Raw genomic sequence first — 7,304 nt, 5'->3', positions numbered from 1 at the left:
TTTATTATGTTAGTTCATCCTACCCATGAGCAATCAATGTTTTTCCAATTGTTTAGATCTAGTTTTAATTGGCTGGAAAGAGTTTCTAGTTGTGTTTGTATAATTCCTATGTTTGTCTTGGCAGATAAATTCTTAAGTATTTTATATTGTCTAGGGTGATTTTAAATGGAATTTCTCTTTCTAACTCTTCCTGCTGAAATGTGTTGTAAATATATGGAAATGCTGATGATTTATTTGTGTTCATTTTTATCCTACAACTTTGCTAAAGTTGTTGATTATTTCCACTAACTTTTTAGTTGATTCTCTAGGATTTTTTAAGTAGATCATCATATCATCTGCAAAGACTGATAGCTTGCTCTCCTCATTGCCTATTTTAATACCTCCAATTTATTTTTCTTCTCTAATTGCTACTGCTAGTGTTTCCAGTACAATGTTAAATAATGGAGGTGACAATGGGCAGCCTTGTTTCACTCCTAATCTTATTGGGAAAGCTTATAATTTATCCCCATTACAGATAATGTTTATTGTTCATTTTAGATATATACCATTTATTATTTTTAGGAAAGGCTCTTCTATTCCTAAACTTTCTAGTGCTTTCAGTAGGAATGGGTGTTGTATTTTGTCAAAAGCTTTTTCAGCATTTATTTAGATAATCATGTGTTTTTTGTTGGTTTGCTTATTGATATGGTTAATTATGTGGATGGTTTTCCTAATGTTGAGCCATCCTTACATTCCTGGTATAAATCCCACCTGATCGTGATGAATAACTCTTGTGATCACTTGCTATATTAGTTTTGCTAGTATTCTGTTTAAGATTTTTGCATCTATGTTCATTAGGGAGATTGGTCTGTAGTTTTCTTTCTCTGTTTTTGACCTACCTGGCTTTGGAATCAGTACCTTATTTATGTCATAAAAGGAATTTGTTAGGACTCCTTCTTTGCTTATTATATCAAATAATTTGTATAGTATTGAGATTAGTTGTTCTTGAATATTTGATAGAATTCACTTGTGAATCCATCAGGCCCTGGGGATTTTTTCTTAGGGAGTTCTTTGGTGGCTGGTTCAATTTTTTTCTGATATGGGATTATTTAAGTATTCTATTACTTCTGCTGTTAATCTAGGTAATTTATATTTTTGTAAATATTCATCCATATGACCTACATTGCTATATTTATTGCCATATAATTGGGCAAAATAGTTTTTAATGATTGCCTTGATTTCCTCTTCATTAGAGGTGAGCTCTCCCTTTTCATCTTTATACTGTTAATTTGGTTTTCTTCTTTCCTTTTTTTAAGAGATTAAACTGTACTTTGTCATTTTTTTTGTTCTTTCAAAGTACTGACTTCTCATCTTATTTATTAATTCAATAGTTCTTTTACTTTCAATTTTATTAATTTCTCCCTTGATTTTTAGTATTTCTAATTTAGTTTTCATCTGGGGATTTTTAATTTACTCGCTTTCTAATTTTTTGAGTTGCATGCCCAATTCATTAATCTCTGCCCTCCTTAATTTGTTAATATATGCACTCAAGGATATAAATTTCCCCCTGAGTACTGCCTTGGCTGCATCCCACAGAGTTTGGTAGGATGTCTCATCATTGTCATTCTCTTCAATGAAATTATTGATTGTTTCTATGATTTCTTCTTTGACTAATTGGTTTTGGAGAATCATATTATTTAATTTCCAATTAGTTTTTTATTTGCCTGTCCATGTGCACTTACTGATTATTATATTATTGCATTATGATCTGAAAAGGTAATATTTATTATTTCTAATCTTTTGCATTTGTTTGCAATGTTTCTATGCCCTATTACATGGTCAATCTTTGTGAATGTACCATGTGCAGCTAAATAGAAGGTTTATTCCTTTTTGTCCCTATTTATTTTTCTCTATATATCTATTAACTCTCATTTTTCTAGGACTTCATTCACCTCTCTTATCTCTTTCTTATTTATTTTTTGGTTTGATTTATCTAGATCTGATAGAAGAATATTTAGATCTCCCACTAGTATGGCTTTACTGTCTATTTCCTCCTTGAGCTCTGCCAGTTTCTCCTTTAGAAATCTGGATGGTATACCATTTGGTGCCTACATGTTGAGTACTGTTATTTCCTCATTATCTATACTGCCTTTTATCAGGATGTAATTACCTTCCCTATCTCTTTTAATCAGATCTATTTTTACTTTGACTTTTTCAGAAATCATGATTGCCACTCCTGCCTTGTTTTTCTCCATTAAAGCCCCAAATATTTTACTCCAGCCCTTGACCTTAACCCTGTGCATGTCCAACTGCCTCATGTGTGTTTCTTGTAGACAACATATGATAGGATTTTGTATTCTAATCCACTCTGCTATTTGCTTCTGTTTTAAAAGTGAGTTCATCCTATTCATGTTCAGGGTTATAATTTTCAGCTGCTTATTCCCTAACATTTTGGTATCCTATCCTAGTTCTACTCCTTCTTCTTATGCTATTTCCTTTTAAACCACTGGTTTGTTTTAAATTATTCCCCCTGTCAGGAGCTATTAAGAGAAATTAGAATCTCGAGTAGATATTTTTATCTGGACCTCCTCGAAAGATCAATACAGACTGGCAGAGCCTTGTATTGGCTTTCTCCCTATCGGGTCGAGAAATTGGAGTGGGATATCAAAGATAAAAATCTGAGATTCCTCTTTTGATTCCTTTCATAATTCTCACCTTCCTTCAAAATGCATTATAGTCTTATTGAAAAAGCTTTGGGCTCTCAGCACTCCAGCAGGAGGGGGGCTAACTCTGTTCCCCTTTGACCGATAACACAGATGGCTGGTGAGGCCAAGGTCAAACCCTTGGCAGGGCATTTTGTCCAGAATTAAAGTAAAATAATGAGGCTTAAAAATTGTTTAATACCATCAAGGCTGAGAAATACTAGGGATTTCCAGCCTAAAGGAGATATCCCAGGTTTCACTTAAAGATAACACATATAGTTGATAGTTTAGCATAGGTTTTTTATCTACACCTGGAGGCTTCTAAGGCTTTTGTTTTGATTATAGTAAAAATCCTGCTCTCTGTAACTGGGAAACTTTCTTGGGCTTTCAGAGGAAGGGGATCTTTAATTTCCTTTATAATAAAGTGGCTACTTCAGTATTTTTTTGAAGTACTATGAGCTAACAAGCAGTGCTTCCAATCTGTTTCATTCTTTGCATCCAACGACCACCCTAGGCCACTCAGATTAGTCTCTGCCCTTGTCCCCTCCAGTGGTTTTCTACCTTTTCCACCCCCTCCCTTCCCCTCTTTTTATTTTTTAAAGCCTAATTAATTCTCTCCCCCTCCCTCTCCCTCCTTTTTAAACTTTCCACGCCACTGCCCCACCTTGGTTTTTCCCTTCTGATTTTATCTGTAGGGTTAGATAGAATTTGATATCCAATGAATCTAGCTACTCTTCCCTCTCAGGATTATTTCTGCTGAGAGTAAGGTTTAAATATTTCCTTTTGATGCTCTTTTCCTCTCCTTCTTATAATAGTATCCCTCCCCTCCCCTTCCCATGCCTTCTTTGTTAGTATAGATTATCTTATTTTTCTTATTCCTTCAAGTTACTCTTGGTGCCATCTTCTATTCCCCACCCCCCATGTTCCCTCCCCCATATCATCTTAGACCATTTAGTTCTCCAACTTTACCTTATTAGTAATTCTTTAATTATTATAATAGTGAGTACAATTTTTTAGAATAACACATAATATTTCTACATATAGAAATACAAATAATTTGATCTTATTGCAGCCTTTGGAGAAGACAATTTAAAGGCAAGAGTTTTCTTTCTTTCCCCTCTCTTTCTTATTTACCTTTTCATGTTTCTCTTGGCTTTTGTGGTCGGATATCAAACTTTCCATTTAGTCCTGGCCTTTTCTGTGCAAATGCTTGGAAATCTTCTATATTTTTGAATGCCCATAATTTCTCCTGGAAACATATAATCAGTTTTGATGGGTAGTGATCCTTGGTTGTAGACCCCGTTCTCTTGGCTTTCTGAATATCATGTTCCAAGCCTTGAGGTCTTGTAGTGTGGAGGCTGCCAGATCCTGTGTAATTCTGATTGGTGTTCCTTGATATCTGAATTGTCTCTTTCTGGCTTCTTGTAATATTTTCTCCTTAACTTGGAAGCTTTTGAATTTGGCTATTACATTCCTGAGGGTTGTCTTTTGATGATTTAGTGTAAATGGTGATCTATGGATCCTCTCAATGTCTATTTTGCCTTCTTGTTTGAGGACATCAGGGAAGTTTTGTTAGATAATTGCCCAATTTTAGCCTTTAAAGATTGGTTTTCAGCTATAATCTCTTGGTTTTCCTTTTCAATCTGGTCTATCTGACTCTTCAAGGCTTTCAGCTGGTCATTTCTGGTCCTCAATTTGCTTATTGATTCATTTGATTTCTGAGCCTCACTTTACAGTTGTGAAATTCTGCCTTTTAAACTGTTATTTTCTTGCCATCTTTCTCATGATCTCAGATTTGAAGTTTTTAATATCTTGTGACCCATTTTCATTTTTTTGGGAAGTTTTGGATGTCTTTAGTTGTTTGTCCTCCTCTGTTTTCTGGGTTATTTTCTGGGCAGAAGTTGTCAAGTGTTGGAGTTTTTTTCTTGGTCTTCTTGTTTATTTCTTGGGCCTTGCTTGGCATCATTATGCTTTCTCCACCAGAAGTCTGAGTAAAGCAATCCGATTCTCTTTGTATGGAGTTAGGGAGCATTTTTGCCTGAGGCTACTTTGTGAGTCTCCTGGCTTCTCTGGGCACCCTCCTGGTGTCTCTGGTCTAGCTGATTTCAGGGTCAAGCCCCGATGGTCCCTGCAGGGTGCCCAGAGCCTGAAAATTGGCTGATGCTTGCTCATCCACCTGAGGTTTCCCCCAGAGTCTGAGTGAGCTGCTGCTGCCTCTCTCAGCTCCACTCCCATGTCCAAGGTCTGAATTCTCCAGCCTCCTGGGGTTTCAGGTTTTGCTGCTCTCAGGGGCAAGCTCCTAGTGGTGCCAGTTAGCTCCTAAGGAGCTAGATTTTGTGCCCCAACTCACTCTAACTCTGGAGCGTAGGCTCTGACTCTGGTATAGTGGGTAGGGTGGGGGAGGGTTGATGTGCTAGCATTTTGATGGGAGTTATTTCCCCCCCTTATAGTGTGGAAGTGCCCAAATCCCACATACCTTTGATACTACACCCTATTTATTGTAGGGTCCTTTCTTTCATCTGGATTTGGTATTTTGTCCTTTGGAGGTATGCTATATTGATGGTAAGGAGAGAAATTCACCCTGCTTCTACTCTCCAGCCATCTTAACCTGGAAGTCCCCATCAATTATATTTAAATAGAATTTTCAAAGTATTTTTTCAAAAGAAAACAATTTGATTGACCTAAGTGTAAGGATCCCAGATTTGTGTCATTTTACCTCAGTGAAGACCATATTCTAAATATGGCCATTTTCTAAATTTAGCTTACAATAGCTATATCACACAAACTTCATTTTTAATCATGAGAGCTCAAGAAGTTTCATTTAATGGTGCTTCATAGAGAAATTATAATAATTATTTTGAGAACTAAGTAAATTGCTTCAAATTCTTCCAAACTACAAATACTCTCTGGAGTGTAAGTCATAGTTCTTATAATTGACTAAAACTTTTTGGTTCAATAATTGTTTTGAAAAGTATCAGAAAATAGATCTCAATACATAACAGCTCTGTTGTTTTCCTTGAGAATTAATGTGGCAATAGAGTAGCATGTCTTGTAGTAAATGGTAATGTTTTCTTTGGCCTGAAACAAATAATAAAAACAGTTGATCATCAATTCATTGGATCAAAACTCATCAGATGTGGCTTTAGTCTTCACTGAAAACTCCTGATAACTTTAATCCTCTGTCCATACATCAAAGCCATACTATTCTTGTGGCTCTCAAAAGATGTAGTTTGGAATGTATCCACACCCAAAGAAAAAGTAGTGGTATTAGCTTTGATCCAAAGACATTTCTTCACTTCAGTATGTTTTAAGACATGGCTATTAGCTGGGAGACCCTGTGATAAATAAAATCAGTTTTTCAATTACCACACTTAAGTAGTCCCATTGAAAATGGCCATCTCTACTACATGGTTCTGGAAAGTGACCTGCATGATATTTTATAGCTACATAGATTAGTTCATCCTGAGTGGAAGAGTGATGAAATGGGGTTTAGGATAGATATAAACTAAAACCATATGTTCCTTTTAAAACTTTTTCCTTTCCTTTTTGTAGATGAATATTTCAATATAACAAATTAAAAGTATATTATTAATTCTGAGTCAAATCTAATTTTTAGAATGATTTCAAAAATTTGTAACAGTATATACTATGAGAAATCATATATTTATTTCTTTTTAGACAACAAAACTACTTTATTAGCCTTTATTATATGACAGTTACTATGATTATACCTTTTTATAAAAAAGTACAGATGTATTTTAACATCAAATGCATTAATTTTTTCTTTTAAATTTGTTACATTTAAATGCAGAATTAAATCCCTCCCATCCCCCCACCAATTAGATAGGCATCATTTAACAAAAAAGATATATGTATTTATACAACTATGTCTCACTTATTTGTCTTTATTATTTCTTTCTCTGGAAGTAGACATTCATAAGCCATTCTTCAGACAATATGTCTGTTGCATTATATAATTTTCTCTTGGTTTTCCTCAATTTACTCTTAAGAATTTCATGTAGATCCTTCCATTTTTTCCCCAAAATTAACTTGTTCATCATTTCTTACAATGCAGTCATTTAGACATTCACCAATTCATGGGCATCCTTTCAATTTTCAGTACTTTTCCACCACTATATACATATAAATGTATATATAATATATATTTACATATACATATATATATATCTGCTATAAATATTTTAGAACATATAACTTATTATCCATTTTACTTGTTCACTTTAGAAAACAAACCTAATAGTGGTATTGCTGGGTCAAAAAGTATATAAAGCTTTATAACTCTTTGAGTAAAATTCAAGATTTCTCTTCAAAATGGTTGAATGAGTTCACAGTTCCTCTAACATTGTAATCATGTCCCCATTTCCCCATATGCCTTCCAATATTTGTTATTTTGCACTTTTGTCAATTTAGACAATCTGATAGTGGTGATGTGGTATCTCAGATTTTTTTGATTTGCATTTCTTTATTCAGTAATGATTTAGATCATTTTTTCTCATATACTTATATGTAGCTTTGGTGTCTTTATTGAAAAACACCCTGTTCATATCTTTAGATTTTATATATATATATATGTATATATATATATATATATATATATATATA

The sequence above is a fragment of the Gracilinanus agilis genome, chromosome X (assembly GCF_016433145.1).
Source record: "Gracilinanus agilis isolate LMUSP501 chromosome X, AgileGrace, whole genome shotgun sequence".
NCBI classification, from domain to species: Eukaryota; Metazoa; Chordata; class Mammalia; order Didelphimorphia; family Didelphidae; genus Gracilinanus; species Gracilinanus agilis.
Note: the sequence above shows the minus strand (reverse complement) of the source record.